The 17,296-nt window shown below is 39.1% G+C and overlaps 1 protein-coding gene across 1 annotated transcript in view; it reads left to right on the plus strand.

The window, feature by feature from the left end:
• Positions 1-2,774: 2,774 nt before the first annotated feature.
• The window catches only part of WNK3 (WNK lysine deficient protein kinase 3), a 185,158-nt gene continuing 170,636 nt past the window's right edge, over positions 2,775-17,296 (plus strand). The window contains 1 exon segment of the mRNA XM_019436661.2: positions 2,775-2,869. The gene's annotated coding sequence lies outside the window, so the exon portion shown is untranslated.

The following is a 17,296-nucleotide window of genomic DNA, read 5'->3' on the forward strand; positions in this document are numbered from 1 at the left end:
TACATCACTGGAAGAATTTTTTCCTGGAATAACGTAAAGCCAAATTACAAGTGGTTAATATTTTTTTAATTACTTAACTAATTCAATATTTATTGCCTGCCTAGAATGTATAAGGAATTTAATAGCATTACAAAACACATTAAGTTTATAATTTCATGGAATTTACATTCCAGTAAAAGAGAGACATATAATAAGCAAATTATCAAATCATATACATATAATATTTTGGGGGAAGTCACAAATGCTGTAAAAAAATGAAACTGGTGGGGCACCTCTGTGGCTCAGTCAGCCAAGTGTCTGAGTCTTAATTTCAGCTCAGGTCATGATCCCACAGTTCATGAGTTCGAGCTCCACCCTGGGCTCTGCACTGACAGCGAGGAGCCTGCTTGGGATTCTCCCTGTCCCTATCTCTCTGCCCCCCACCCTCCCACTTGCACTCTTTCTCTCTCTCTCAAAATAAATAAACATTTTTTAAAAAACTGAGTGAAGGGATAGAGGCGGGAGGCTAATGAATGACAAGTGGTTAATATTTTTAAGTTAAATTTTCTATTTGATGAGTAGAAACATCACAAATGCTATTTGAGAGTCAGTGGAAACCAGTGGGTTAAATAGAAATGTTCCCTGTCATACATTGTTGACTAGCTATAATTTCCCACTCTTCTAAAGAAGAGTGGGAATGCCTATAGTGGCATTTGTTCTGAGTTATGGACAGGTTGCTTCAAATAGAAGAGCATGCGTGTCAATAAAAGGTCTAAATTGAGAAGAGCCTTGCTTGAATGGGGAACAGACTGATTTTCTAATTTCTCAGGTTTGTAAAAGTCACACTATTTTATAGTTATTTAGCAAATCTTTGCTGTCAAAGAGGGACTTCTCAGAAGGGTTCATATCTGAGCAGGTTGAAGGGCTAACATTTCCAGGTATTGTTCTGTACTGATTACATCATTGGGCTCAGAGACAAAGGAATAGATGCAGATCACAACTGAGGAAGGTACCTGTTGATTTTCCTAAAGGTGGATGTGTGTAGTGGTGGTGGGAGTAGGGTGACATTGAGAAACAAAAATTGTGGTTCAATTAAAAAAAATGGTGCCACAAGTTTTCTAGTTAGCATCTCAGGGGAAGTCAGGAGATACAAAGACTTGTAATAGCTTGGTAACCTTTGAAACAGCCCTTTGGTGGTTACTTGGCTGTTTCCTGTTTTCCCCACAGTACTCAACAATTCCAACAGGGAAAAGGGACTATCTTCAGGGACAGTGAGGAAAGGAGTTTACAAGACTCCATCCATTCTGTTACTAATTTGGAATGCAGAGATCTTTAAGGTAGAGTGGTGGCACTATTTGGAGAAATTACACCTTGCTCTTCCAAATTTAGCCAGGAAGATCTCCACAGGTGGAATAGTTGGACCTCCTAGCACTGAATTTCATTCCTTTAAAGTCTTTTTCCATTGTCAAAAGTGAATATGGGGATTTGAATTTATTAAGGGCATAGTCTGGTTTCCTTACACGTTCTGGCAATCCTGGCATTAATAAGTGACCTTCAAGAGCAAAGATGTAGAGACAACAAACAGGGCTGCATGGCCTCCCACCATTCCACTCCATTTGGACTCTGGAAACCTCATAATTAAATTTATTGATGGTTTTTTAAAGAGCTGAAAAGGCTGAGGTTCTGAGACCTATAGTAGGACAAGAAAAAATAACGTGGAGAGAGGAAATTGATATAACTCAGTGATAGGGTCCTGAGGCTGGGAAGTTGATAATATTAGACTGGCATTTTCCACACAGCCTCCTACCCTCAAGGCATCTTTCTAAGACTTGAGGGGCATTTGAAAGAAATCCTGCCCTTTAGGAGCTTTCATTCAGTGGCTCAGATACCAGATGCAGCCTGGGGGATTGAAAAATGCATGGGCTTTGGAGTGAGAACACCTGGGTTCAAGTTCTGGCTCCTCCATACATAGTTGTGTGAATTTGAGCAAGTCATATCCACTTTCTCCTCTTGGGCCTCAGTTTCCTCCTCTGTGGAGCCAGGATTATTCATGCAAGAATGACAGAAACAATTCTGTACAGTGCCTGATACAATGCAGGAAACAGTTGTTAAATAAAGCCGCGGCGCCAAAGTTAACGTGTAGTGAAAGCTTGAAGGAGGTAGCATTCACCACCAACTAGAGGATCTGGGAAGCGAACGGTAGGAGACGGTGAGAGCCAGCTTTAGGGGAGGTGGCCTTTACGCAGCGTGCAGTCTAGGAGCCAGCAGGACAGAGAGGGGGCGGGGCTAGGCTTCTGAAGGGGTTGCTATGGCACCGAGGGGCCAGGGGAGGGTAACCAAACCCTTAAAACATTGCTCCCTCCCCCACCCGCTACAGCCTAGGCCGAAGGCCATTGTTCCCAGCAAAATGGCGTCGGTAATTTCCCTCCAGGCCAGAGGCCTAAGTAAGGCGGAGGGTGCGAATGGGACTGGAGATGGAAACAAAAACTACAATTCCCAGGGTACACCGCACCTGCCTGCGAGGCGCAAGGCACGTGCCCAGGCCTAGCGGTTACATGCCGTCAAAAATCCGTTTCATATCTTCCCTTTCCCATCCCCACTTTCGTTGTTGCCCAGCCCCCGCGCGCGCGCACTGAGGTCCGGAGGGGTGGGGGTGGGGGTGTGTGGGGGGGAACATGCCGTGGCCGTTGCCCTAGCAACGTAACCGGGAGACCGGTATTTGTAAATCTGTGCTTCGATTTCTAATCCCGAAGCCGGCAGGTATGGGTCTCGCGAGAAAAGCTGGGAGTTGAAAAAAGGGAGTTAGGGGTGGTGGGTGAAAAGGTGCTGGCGGGTATCACATCTCCGCAGAGCTGCTGCATTTAGAGGCTTGCGGATAACAGAGTGGATGGTGGGTGGCTGGGAAGTGTGTGCTTGGACTTTTCTTTTTTGGAGGGGAGGTGGGTAAAGAAGCCGTGGAGAGAGATCTTTTGAACACACAGGGGGTGTCACGCGTGTCTCCTCACTGAGATTTTCTTTTTTGGAAAGGAGAGAAGCCTTTCTCCTGCTCGACGCGCATCCCTCTCTCCCGCTGCGTTGAAGAGGGCGGGGGAGGAGTGCGCACGCTCCAGTTGGCTAGCCACTGGGCACCTCGCTGCGATAGGGGCTGTTCGGAGTTAAGGCTGCTCCGTCGTCTTTCTCCGCCCCTCCCCCCCTCTCCTTCCCTCCCCTCCCTTCCCCGCCCCCCTCTACCCCTCTCTTCTCTCCAGAATTCCCTGGCTGGAGTACGCGTGCGCCTGCTCTGCTCCCGGGCGAGCTCGAGCTTGGGCTCGTACACCGCTCCCCTAACCCCGCCCGCTCTTTACCTACCGGCAGTAGCTGGCCCGGTGGGCTCGCGGGAGACTGTCGCGCGCGCACGCGCACACAACGCGGAGCGGCGCTCGAGACATCGAGGAGGGGAGTAAGAGGCATCGGAGGAGGCGATAGAGGAGGAGGCGGTGTGTGTATATGTGTGTGTTCTACGGTGTGGCTCGTCGAGGGGCGAGCGGAGGCTTGAAAGAGGGCGAGGGAGCAGCGAAAAGAGTCAGAGTCTCTGTCCGTGAGAGCTTCTAATCTGGTGAGGGTCCCGGGCCGGCCAAGGCTCTGGGAGAGAGGGAGGAGGCCGGGGGGCGTGTCTGGGATTGGGCTGAGAGATGAATGGGCTAGGGATGAATGGAGGGAGGCAGCGGCGGCCAAAGAGTCTGTTAGGAGTAAGCTCCCTAGTGGGGGGCGGCTTGACTGAGGTAGGGTGGATGCCGTCGCCAAGAGGTATGGGACGAGGCCGGGCTTGGGTCTTCGGGGTTCTCGGAGCTGTAGTACGTGTGAGCGAACAGGCGGAGAGGAAAATTCTAAGGGGGAAAGTGGAGAAGGGCAGGTTTGGGGTTAAGGTGCGTTTTTGTCTTTTTTTCTGTTTTTGTTGGGGGGTGGCAACTTTGGGAGTTGGTGGAAGACTAGGGGATCGGGAAGGTGAGGAGGATACGTGAGGGGGCCCTGGGAGATGGTTGACAAAGGACTGAGTGATCATTTAGGTGAGATTGAGGCTGCTGAAAGAGAAGATCGCTTCGGGTGTGGGAAGTTGAGTTTCAGTGGGCATTGGGGTGGGAGATCGTGGAGAGGGATATTGCTGTCTGATTGTGTAAGTGGGTTAGGTTCAAGAGATTGAGGTGTTATTTGGGAATGGGTGACTGACGGTTGCGAATGGGGAGGAGATGGTATGATGGCTTTAGGGTAAAAGCGGTGAGGTGGCTTCAGTGTACTGGAAAGAGGTTTTGTTTGACTAGTTAAGAGTGGTGAAACATTTATGGTGTGGGCTGTGGGTGGAAATCCAGCACGTGTGTATCTCCCTATCTTGGGAGTTGATAGACCCTGTTAAAATGAAATTGAACCCTCAAAACAGATGCGAGTGGTATAGCTATTCCTTCTTAAGCGTTACCTTTGATTGAAGCAATTACATGAATAAATAGCCTTAAAGTTGTGAAAAGGCTTACTCACTTACTATACACTTCTATATAGTAGTGATTGCATCCAATTTGGGGAGGCATTGTTACCTGTTTTTCATTTATAGTAAGTTGTACTACCAAGATAACTTTTGAAGAGGTCGCAGTATATGACACAGAGCAGCAGGTGTCTTCTAGACAATATTTAACCTTTAGACTGATGAATTTAAAAATTGTTTGAAGTCAGCAGCCTAAAGGAGGGATACCTTGCATTGAAGGATAGCTAAAATGCACTAAAACTGGTTTTGAATGCTAAAATATATATACGTGATTTTTTTTGTCATTCAGAATTTATTTTGTTTGAAAATTGGCACTTGTTGATGTGCGTTTAAATTATAGCAGATTACTAAGGACATTTTGTTCTCTGAATGCATTACTTATCTTCTGGTAGGGATGCTTTGTGATGGTCTCATTCTATTCTGGGTCAAGATTAATAGTTTATGGATTTTTCACTTTTCATGGTTACTTTTTACAAACTTTGCTGACATATATTTATTATCTTGGAAAAGTTGCAAATTTGAGAACATTCCCATGACTTTTTTCTTTATTCTGCCTTGATGTTGGAAGGAGTGTAATCCTTGTTTTGGCTACCCAGAATTTAAATACAAAAGTTAATACTATGTTCGTATTCTCTCAGATTAAGATGAATACTTAGTGTAGTAAGCAGTAGAATAGAAGTATAAAAGCATCATGAGAGCCTGCGAATGTTACACCAACTTTGGCAGGCAAGGTAGCCTCCCAGTTTTGAACTAGATGTTCCTGGAGTGGAAGATCTTTCAAGTATTGAGGCTGGGGAGTGGAATGCGATAAGGTTGGAATCTTAGATTGAGGCTAGGGTGAAGGATTACCCTGCAGAATTAGGAGCCCTTGACTATTTAAGAAGGAAAATAACATAAGCAGATTTTTGGTGTTCATCTCTCTGCCTTCGCTTCTGATGCCCCTGCCCCAAACCCCCTCCCCAACCTGGAATGCTCTCTCTCCCCTTCCCTTTGAATTTTGAACTCATTCTTTTTAGACTAACTTCAGTCTTTAGCTATTTCTGAAAGCCTTTCATGCTCCCCCCGCTTTTTTTCTTTTCCCAGCATCCTCCACCAAACTGCATTCGGTGCCCTCCTTTAGTGGTCCCATCACACCTTGTACATATTTTTATTATTGTACTTCTGTTGGTAGGCAAGCAGGAACATTATTTGCCTTTTTATACATAAGAGAGAAAGCACAGAAAGATAAGACCTGTCCTGGTAAGTGAGTGGTGGACCCTGGAGTTCTGACTTCTAGACCAGCGTTGATCCTCATATCACAAGTCTACATTTGTTGATATAATTATTTTATAGGAGTTAAATTTCTGTAATTTGGACTTTAACTTTCTTCCATAAACTACACGAATTTTTCATTAAGGTGTCCATTGACTTAGCCAGTAAATGATAAAGCCAGGGGTTTTAAATGATAAAGCCAGTCAGGTTCTGACTAGAACCAGAGTAGTCAGAAATAAAGAAATGAGAATTGTTATATTACTATAAGATTTCTAGTCAGATAATTTACTTAAAATTAATAGAAGGCCTAAATTTTTGTGTATATGTCTGTGGGGTGGGGATTGTGTGTAAGAAAAAAACCCTTCCTTTCTCAGTATCCCATCTTAGTATAAGTAGACCAGTTCTATTTGCAGATATACTTGTTTATGTCTCTTGCCTAAAATCCAGAATACTTTCAGAGAGGTGGGTCTTTTACATTTTTTTGTTTGAGATCATAAAATTTATGGTACTGTTAGGAGATATTTGATGATTGTAAAGGACATCTGTAAAAGCATTTATTCAGAAATACCCAAAACTTCAAAAGGAGAATTTGATACCATTTTAAATTGTTTAGGTAGAGCTTATCATAAGATATTCAGTTTAGAAAATGTTGAGGTTAACTTACTGCAGTAGTGAGTCTTTAATGCTCCTTTCTTCAGGGATATATCATTTTTTTCATTAACAGAAATGAAGTAACATTGTTTTCTGTGTTTTAACCTGGTAACTTTGTATTGTGATAAAATTCACATAACATAAAATGTGCCATTTTAGAGTGTACAATTCAATGTCAGGTACCTTCATGATGTTGCATATCTTGTTCCAAAACATTTTCATCACCCCAAAAGGAAACTCTGTACCCATTAAACAGTCGCTTCCCATTCCCCTTTCCTCCCAGCCCCTGGCAACCACGAATCTGCCCTCTCTATGGATTTGCTATTCTGGGTATTTCATATAAATGAAGCTATGCAATATATGACCTTTTGTGTCTGGCTTCTTTCACTTTGCATGTTTTTGAGGTTCACTAATGTTGTGGCATGTATCAGTCTTTCATTCCTTTTTTTTTAAGTTTATTTTTTTTTAGTAGTCTCTACACCCATCGTGCGTCTTGAACTCACAGCCCCAAGTTCAAGAGTTGCATGCTCTTCCAACTGAGCCAGCCAGGTGCCCCTATATTTCATTCCTTTTTATGGTTGAATAATATTCCATTGTATGAATATACTACATTTTGTTAATCTATTCATCGGTTCGTAGACATTTGGTATCTTTCTACCTTTTGGCTTTTGTGAATAATGCTGGTATGAATATTTATGTATAAGTACTTGAACAACTGTTTTCAATTCTTTGGGGTATGTACCTAGAAGTAGAATTATTGGGTCAGGTAGTAATTCTGTTTAACTTGTTGAGGAACCACCAAACTTTTCCACAGTGGCTGCACTATTTTACATTTCCACCAGTAATGTATAAGGGTTCTAATCTCTTCACATCCTCACCAACATTTGTTACTTTCTGGATTTTTTTGTTTGTGTGCTTTATGGCCATCCTAAGTGGGTGTGAAATGGGATCTCATTGTGGTTTTAATTTGCCTTTCTCTAATGACTAATGATAGCATCTTTTTTTTTCAATATATGAAGTTTATTGTCAAATTGGTTTCCATACAACACCCAGTGCTCATCCCAAAAGGTGCCCTCCTCAATACCCATCACCCACCCTCCCCACCCTCCCACCTGCATCAACCCTCAGTTTGTTCTCAGTTTTTAAGAGTCTCTTATGCTTTGGCTCTCTTCCACTCTAACCTCTTTTTTTTTTTCCTTCCCCTCCCCCATGGGTTCCTGTTAAGTTTCTCAGGATCCACATAAGAGTGAAACCATATGGTATCTGTCTTTCTCTGTATGGCTTATTTCGCTTAGCATCACACTCTCCAGTTCCATCCACGTTGCTACAAAGGGCCATATTTCGTTCTTTCTCATTGCCATGTAGTACGGCATTGTGTATATAAACCACAATTTCTTTATCCATTCATCAGTTGATGGACATTTAGGCTCTTTCCATAATTTGGCTATTGTTGAGAGTGCTGCTATAAACATTGCGGTACAAGTGCCCCTATGCAATGATAGCATCTTTTAATGTGCTCATTGGCTATTTCAATTTCATCTTTGGAGAAATGTCTATTTGCCCATTTTATAATTTTTTTATTGTTGACTTGTAAGAGTTTTTTAAAAATATATTCTAGGGGCGCCTGGGTGGCTCAGTCGGTTGAGGGTCTGACTTCAGCTCAGGTCATGATCTCACGGTTTGTGAGTTGGAGCCCTGCATCGGGCCTTGTGCTGACAGCTCAGAGCCTGGAGCCTGCTTCTGATTCTGTCTCCCTCTCTCTGTCCCTCTCCCACTCTGTCTGTCTCAGAAATAAATAAACATTAAAAAAAATAAATATATATATATATGTATATATATTCTAGATACTAGACCCTGATCAGATATATGATTTGCAAATATTTTCTTCCATTCTCAGTTGTCTTTTTACTTTGTTGATAGTGTCTTTTGATGCACAAAAGTTTTGAAATTTGACGAAATCCAGTTTATTTTTTTTTGTTTCTTATGATTTCAGTGTTATATTTAAGAAACCATTGCCGAATCCAAGATGATGAAGATTTTTAACCCCTATTTTTTCTTTGAAGAGTTTTATTGTTTTAGCTTTAATATTGAGGCCTTTGATCCATTTTGAGTTAATTTTTGTATATGGTATAAGGTAAGGGTCCAGCTCTATTCTTTTGCATATGGATTATCTTGAAGTTTTTTTTAAATTATAAAATAGATAAGGGGGTGGGAGGTACAGGCTTCCAGTTATGGAAGGAATAAGTCATAGGGATAAAAGGTACACCATAGGGAATATAATTAATGGTATCGTAATATTGTTGTATGGTGACAGATGGTAGCTACACTTGTGGGAGCATAGCATAATGTATAGACTTGTTGAGTCACTATGTTGTATGCCTGAAACTAATGTAACATTGTGTGTCAACTATACTTCAACAAAAAATACATAATATACAATACTGTACATGTATTTAAATGAAGCTATTTTTTGGCGATATCTGATTACTTTTTGAGCATTTGTGGAGGAGAAATGTTTCTAAATGCATTTTTGAAGGTCATGCCTTATATTTGAAGAGTGGGAATATTCTAAAGCTCTTTATGAGGCAATGAGACTTGCATGATCAGGAAACTTCAATATGGCTAACTAGACACTCCTTATGTTAAAGTGTTGTTTTCCTTTTTTATAAAGAGTAGTATTTTTGTTTTCAGATTGTTTGTATAGGGCGAAATCTTAAAAGTAGGAAAAAAGCAGATTTGGTTTATAATTAACCAGAAATTGGCATGGGATTTATCCTAAAAGGAGTCATATCTATGTGTTACATAGATTCTGATTGTGAGCCAGCTTCTTGACCAAACCACATATCAATCAGTACTTTTTGGAGACTTTTTATTTGTAGCTTAGGCTATCATCACCTGTACTTGTCCTTTTCATTTAGGAATAACGCAAGATTATTTTAGTTTAGTTGCTTGTAAAAATGAGAATTAAAATTTAGTATAGCATGTTTGGTTGGTAAATCTCAGCCTCAAGTCAAGTATAATTAAAATAGGGATGTTATTTTGAATTGTTTTAAACACTAGGGGATGTGTTTTAATACAAGAATGGGGAATTGGTTTGATCAACTCCAGTTGATCAGTTCTTTTATTTCCAATGCTGCCCGGAGAATAATTTTTATCCTGATGGGCGACTGTCGCATTTCCATTCAGAGCTATCATTTGAAGGTTTCTAGCAAGAGACAAAACCCTTGAAGATACGCAGTTCATTTGCTAAGGAACCTTTCAGATGCACTTTTAACTCACTCTGAAGCTGTTAGCCCAAATGAATTTTGTAGTATGACTTACCCAGCATGTTTGTAAAGTTCTACCATTCATTCAACAAATATTTATTGTGTTCCTCCAGTGTGCAGGGTTGATGTGTTGGGGGAATAGATGAAAAGGAAGTAAATTAGGAAATGACCCTGTCCTCTTTGAAGTTACATTACAGTGGAAGACAACAGATAGTCAACAGATCTATCAGAAAATAAATGCTGAGAAGAACTTTTTAAAAAAGGTTTTATTTTTAAATAATCTCTACACCCAGTGTGGGGCTCAAATCCCCAATCCTGAGATCAAGAGTTGCATGTTCCACTGACTGAGCCAGCCAAGTACCTCAAGAAAAAAATTTTTCAAGGGTGCTGGGATGTTAGAGAGGAGCCTCTTTAGCTCAGGTGGTCAGTTTGGAAGTCTTCTTTGAGGAGGTGACTTTGAACAGAGATCTGAATGTTAAGAGACCAGCAATTCTGAGTATCTCTTTTGTTAATTGTTATTTTGTTGAATTGTTTATCCCTTTTAAACACTATAGGTTTCTTAATATTTTAAATGTCTGAGCTACTGCTTTTGTTTCTAAGGGGGGAAAAAACCCAAATACATTCCTTATGAGAAGAAACTGTTCCCAAGTGAAAATGTCAGTGGAGTAGGAGTCAGCCTGGGTTCTGGTCTTGCCCTCAGTATGATATTGTATAAGTCTAAGCATCGATTACTTCATGTGTTACTAAACAAAACAAAAGCCCTACCTATTTTGCAGAGGTTTTTTGGCTCATTAAATGAGAAAATATGCTTTGTAAATTATATGACATACATATACATATGAAATGCATTGTAGTCTATTAAAATATTTTTGGAGTCAGAGTTTCTCAATTGAGAAATGATTTCCTACCAATTTAAAGCTTTTATGTCTCTAACCATCTGGTAAATTTTAGCGCCAAAGATCTAAACTCATTGATTAATCAGGAGGGGTTGGGTTCTTAGAAAGTGGTATTGTGGTAAACAGTATATTGGATTTGGAGTTAGAAAACTGGGTTTCCAGAATTCTCCCCTTCACCTACTAGCTTTCTGACTTGGGCAAGATGCTAAAACTTTTCTGAGCCTTCCTAATTTTCAGAATTCAGGGTAATACCAAATAGCTCTCAGAGTTGTTTTTAGGAGTAATTCAGTAAAGTAGATAACTTTCTTATGAAAACTATAAAGCAAGGTTTGATAACTTTTTCTGTAAAGGACTAGACTAAATATTTTAAGCTTTGCGGGCCATGAAGTCTGTTGCAACATCTCAACTCTGCTGTTGTAGCAGCCATAGGCAATATGTAAATGAATGAGTGTGACTATGTTCCAATAAAACTATTTATGAACACTGAAATATGAATTTTAAATAATTTTTGTGTCATGAAATACTATTCTTCTTTTGATTTTTTTCCCAACCATTTAAAAATATAAAAATATTTCTTAGCTTACCTGCTGCACAAAATATGGCAGTGAAGTGAGATGGGTTTGGCTTGAGGGCTGCATGTAGTTTTTTATTTTATTTATTTTTATTTTTTTAATGTTTGTTTATTTTTGAGAGCGAAAGATAGAGTGTGAGCTGGCGGTGGGGGGTGGGCAGAGAGAAAGGGAGACACAGAATCCGAAGCAGGTTCCAGGCTGTAAGCTGTCAGCACAGAGCCCAACGCGGGGCTCGAACCACAAACCATGAGATCATGACCTGAGCCGAAATGGGATGCTTAACTGACTGAGCCACCCAGGTGCCCCTGTATGTAGTTTTGCCACCATTGTTATAAAGGGTTAGACAGAATAAAGTTTTAATTAGGATAGGTGATTGATAAATATAAAGTCAGGCTCCCCAATAAAGATAAATTGTTTATTTTTGATAATGAAAGAAGATTGAGATGATTTCAACTCCTTTTCTAATTTGGACCCAGAAAGTTTTTCACACAATATGGGTATCTTTAATTGAGGAAATGATCTTGCTAAAGCAAAACTGGATGATGGAAGTGAGTAAGAAGATAGTTTTAGTGTTATAAACTCCTGAGGACTATAATGTGGTTATGCATTGTATGTATCTGTTTAATTCAGGGATATAGTGTTACACATGTGGCTCTAAGTCATATGTGGCGTCATGTTATGAGTAAAGAATGGACTTAGGAATTCAATGCCTGGATTGAATTCTAGCCCTGATTTTCGCTAGCTGTGTGATTTTAGTCAAGTTAATTTTTAAAGCCTAGTTTCTTCATTTGTAAAATGGGAATAAAGATATTATCTGCCTCAAGATTCTGGTGATGATTACATGAGAAAATGCATGAAGGGGCTTACAGTGCTTGGCACAAAGCATTCAATAAGTATTGATTGATGAATTTATTTGGATTTATGTAGTACATACCTTATTTGTTTTCTCCTTCCTTCAGTTATTTTGAGAAGTGATAATATCCTTAACTGGTTCTTTTGTATAGACAATTCTGATAGACAATAGACAATTCTGCCTTAAAGGATTAAAATAACATAGAGGTCCACTAAAGCCTTAAGGTCCACTTTTTTGCAGTTTCTTGCCCCCCAGTGGGTATCCATTGTTCAAAGTTGACTGGGGGGGGGGGCACCTGGCTGGCTCAGTTGGTGGAGCTTGCAACTCTTGATCTTGGGGTTGTAAGTTCAAGCCCCACATTGGGCGTAGAGATTACTTAAAAATAATTTAAAAAAATCTTTGGAAAAAAGGAGTTGACTGTGAACTTGTACAGTCCTTTTTCATATGTGCATATACAAATAAAAAACATATTTTATGATTTGCTCTTTTCCCAAAGAATATGACTTAGGGCTCTTTTCATGTCAGTATTTACACATCACTTCATTCTTTTTAATGAATACATAGTGTTTAATACTACTTGCTTCTTTAACCTGTAGGGTAAGTTAAGAGCATATCTTTCCAGTCTTTTTTACAGGCATTTAAACATACATGAGTACTTTTAGAAACAAAAGGTTTTGTGGATTTTTTTCACATAAATGATATAAAGATGTATATGTTGTACTATAACTTGTTTTTTTCACCTAATAGTATGTATATGTAGGAGATTTTTATATATCAGTATGTATCCATCTCTCATTTAAACAGATGTGTATTATTACACATGTACCACTGCTATTTCACCATTCTCTTATAGGTGTGTATTTAAGTTCTTCTCAGTATTTTTTGCTGTTCCAAACAATGCTTCAGTAAAAGTCCTAGTGCATACATATTTGTATGCATACAAGAATATTTCTCAGGTAGATACTAAAAAGTGGAATTGCTAATGACAAGTATGCATTAAGATACGTCGAATTTGTTGGGGTGCCTGGCTCGCTCTGGTAGAGGTTGCGACTCTTGATCTCAGGGTCATGAGTTCGAGTTCCATGCTGGGCATGGAGCCTACTTAAAGATTTATAAATAGATACTTGGAATTAGTCAAATGAAAAAGCTATTCCAGTTTATCTGCCAAGAGTTTATGAAGTGCTGAATTTCTCATACACTTCTCAAATGTAATATTAACAGATTTTTGGGGGGCTCATCTGATGGACAAAAAAATGATATTAAATTATTTGAATTTGCATGTCCCTGCTTACTAAAGAGTTTGAACCATCCTACCATCCATGTATTGGCCATTTGTATTTCTTACTGATTTGTTTTAGTTCTTTATATATTCTGGATAGTAATGCTTTGCTATACGTGTTGCAAATGTTTGCTCCCAGTCTGTTGCTTATCTTTTAACCTTGTTCATGGTCAGATGGCCAAATGTGTTAGCTTTTTTATTAATGGTCTTTGCATCTAGTTTTTTTTTTTTTTAATGAAAGCCTTTTTTCAAGTTAGAAATATATTCAACCATATTTTTCTTTTAATAGTTACATAGTTTTCCTTTTACATTTAGCTCTTTAACCTACCTGGAATTTATTTTTGTGACTGGTTTTTAAGTAGGGCTGTAACATCTCTCCCTCCCCCCCCATATAGATAGCCAGTTGTTTTGACAACATTTTTTATGCTATCACTGCTGAAACTACATTATTTAGCTGACCATAGCTGTATTGTATTAGTTTTATTTATATAGTATTGCAAATTTCTTCTTGAGCTTATTCCTAGATGAATATGTTACAGCTTTGTTGCTGTCACGTACAGGATTGTGTGTGTGTGTGTGTGTGTGTGTGTGTGTGTGTGTGTGTAAAATCTCAGTGAGCTGCCCTTCTTCAAGGCACCCAGCCCTTCCCTCCCCTTCCTAGTGCTGCCCACCTCCAGAATAGTTGTTTTTTAAATTACATTTTCTATCTGATTATTGCTGATATATAGCAAAGCTATTGATTTCTGCTTGTTGATTTCATCTTTGGTCTTTCTGTTGAGCTCTCTTGTTAGTTCCTATTATAGTTTTTTAATTGATTTGCTTGGATTTTGTGGATAATCATATAGCCTGCAAGTTTTGGTTTTGTCTCCTGCTTTCCAATATTCATATGTCTTATTTTATTTCCTTAAGGGTAACAGTGATAATAAGAATTCTTGGCTTATTCATGACTTTAATTATTGTTTATGTGAAAGATGCTTAACCTCACTTATAAGATAAATGCTAATTAAAACCACACAGATTCCTTTTTTAAATCTATAGGAGTGTTAAAAAAATCAAAACATTTGATAACACCTTTTTGTTGTCAAGGCTATGGGGTAAAGGACACTTTCACACATTACAGGTGGGAGTTTAAATTGGTACAATGCCCATGGAAGGCAGTTTGGCAGTATTATGTAAAGATACACATTTATTATTCTGGATATATTAGCATACTTCAATAAAAGTTAAGTATGTAAATTTCTTTTGATCCAACAATCTCATTTCAGGGAATACATAAATATACACACCCCCCACATACATATATATATATATAGAGAGAGAGAGAGAGAGATGCAAAATATGCAACGTTATCTGTCGTAACACATAACAGCAAATAATTGAATACTATATACCACATAGGTTTTAAAAAATAAGAATGAGGAACCTCCATGTGGTGACAGGGAAAAAATATCAAGTTATTGTGACTCTAAACAAAAGTTTGGTATATACTATGCTACTTTTTTTAAATGTTCATTTATTTATTGTGAGAGAGAGAGAGAATGAGCATGAGCAGGGAACAGGCAGAGAGGGAGAGAGAATCCCAGGCAGGCTCTGTGCTGTCAGCGCAGAGCCTGACTTGGGTCTTGATCCCATGACCACGAGATCATGACCTGAGCCAAAATCAGGAGTTGGTTGCTCAACCAACTGAGCCACCCAGGTGCTCCTTATTTATATTTGCTTATTTGCCTAAAGAAACTCTGGAGGGCTACATAAGAATCTAATGAATGGGTTACCTGTTAGGGCAATGGTGGGAGCTAAATGGGTTGGGAGGGAATCTGTTAATTATATACATCTTTGATTTTTTGAATCTTAGGACTATATTTTTAAAAATTAAAAATGGTTTCTTGAATTATTTCAACTCCTCAAAGAACATTTTTGTTTTTCTTGATCTTTCTTTTCTGTGTTACAGGTTTTCTCCAAATGGCTGTCTCCTGATTCTGTTCATATTTAAGAATGAGCTAGTAGAAGGGCCGACTGGGAGTTCTGTTGTACTGAGTCAGGGTTGTCAACTGGTAGGCTTTATTTTGGGGTGAGTGGGTGGACAGCTGGCTATTATACTTGGAGAGCCCAGATGCAGGAGGGCAAGGGCTTTGCTCTGGGGTTCTCTTGTTCATCCTGGTTTGTTGAATTTGATATTCTGCATGCAAGGATTTTTGTCTTTGGTGGAATGGGGAGGAGAGCTCATCAATTGTGTCATAATTCAGACCTTCAGCTAATCCCTGTTTTCAGCCTTTTTCTTTCTTTCTTTCTTTCTTTCTTTCTTTCTTTCTTTCTTTCTTTCTTTTTTAACTATGGTGCTTTATGGGATCGCTTATCTCTGGGGTTTGGTCTTGCAAGCCTTCTCCCTCCTGGGTTGGAACCCTTTCTGTTATGTATTTTAGGTTCTAGCATCCTTTGATTTGTGTTACTCGCCAGCCAGTTCTTTCCTATCTGTTCTCTGTCAGAAATTGTTGAAATCTTGTATTTGCTATGCCATTTTCCATTTGTGTTCTTGACTTATGACTTATACTTTTGTATTTTTATACTATCACTTTCCCAGAGTCTTGGAAAGTACAAGAGATAGAAGTGTTCAGTTCACCTTGGTGAACCAGAGGTCCACAGTAGTAGATCTTAAACTTGAGTAAACTGTAGGTCCCTTGAGGACAAGGACTGACTTTTTTTTCTTTTTTTTTTTAAAGTTTTTTTTTTTTTAACATTTATTTAATTTTGAGACAGAGAGAGAGAGAGCATGAACAGGGGAGGGTCAGAGAAAGAGGGAGACATAGAATCTGAAACAGGCTCCAGGCTCTGAGCTGTCAGCACAGAGCCCGACACGGGGCTCGAACCCACGGACCGCGAGATCATGACCTGAGCCAAAGTCGGACGCCCAACCAACTGAGCCACCCAGGTGCCCCTGACTTTTTTTTCTTTTATCCCCAGACCTTGACAGTGCTTGGCACTTGGTAAATGTTTATTGACATGAATGTACATATATAAGAGAGAGAGGACTGTTAATGGGAAATTTATAATTTTGACTATTTATTTAAAGATTTTTATTGAAGTATACATGGCATACAACATTGTATTAGTTTTAGGTGTACTACATAGTAATTTGACAATTCTATGCATTATTCAGTGCTCACCACAGTAAGTACAGTTACCGTATGTCACCATACAAAGTTATTACAATATAATATATATAATATTATATATATATGTATATACTATATTCCCTATGCTGTACTTTTCATCTATTTGGCTTCCTTATTTTATAACTGGAAGTTTGTAGCTCTTAATTGCTTTCCCTATTTTGCCTATCCCCTCACCCCCCCCTCCCCTGTGGCCACCACAAGTTTGTTCTCTGTATTTATGAGTCTGTTTACCTTTGCTGTTTATTTACTCATTAGTTTTGTTTTTTAGGTTCCATACATGAGTGAAATCATATGCTATTTGTCTTTCTCTGTCTGACTTATTTCACCTAGCAGAATACTCTCTTGGTCCATTCATGTTGTCATGAATGGCATGATCTCATTCTTTCTTATGGCTGAGTAATATTTCATTGTGTGTATATATATACCACATCTTCTTTATCCGTTTTTCTATTGATGGACATTTAGGTTGCTTCCACATCTGGGCTTTTATAAATAATGCAGTAAACCTAGGTTAGCATGTATCTTTGTGATTTAGTGTTTTTATTTTCTTTAGGTAAATACCCAGTAGTGGAAGCACTGGATCATGTGATACTTCTACTTTTAGTTTTGTGAGGAACCTCCATACTGTTTTCCAGACTGGCTGCACCAATTTACATTCCCACCATCACTGTGCTAGTGTTGCCTTTGCTCCACATCCTTATTGACACTTGTCATTTCTTCTCTTTTTGATACTAGCCATTCTGACAGGTGTGAGGTGATACTGTGGTTTTCATTTGCATTTCCCTGATCATTAGTAATATTGAGTTCCTTTTTTTTAAATGGATTTATTTATTTATTTTTTAAATATGAAATTTATTGTCAAATTG

This window comes from Panthera pardus, unplaced genomic scaffold (genome assembly GCF_024362965.1).
Source record: "Panthera pardus isolate Hobbes unplaced genomic scaffold, ASM2436296v1 HiC_scaffold_27, whole genome shotgun sequence".
Taxonomy (NCBI): Eukaryota; Metazoa; Chordata; class Mammalia; order Carnivora; family Felidae; genus Panthera; species Panthera pardus.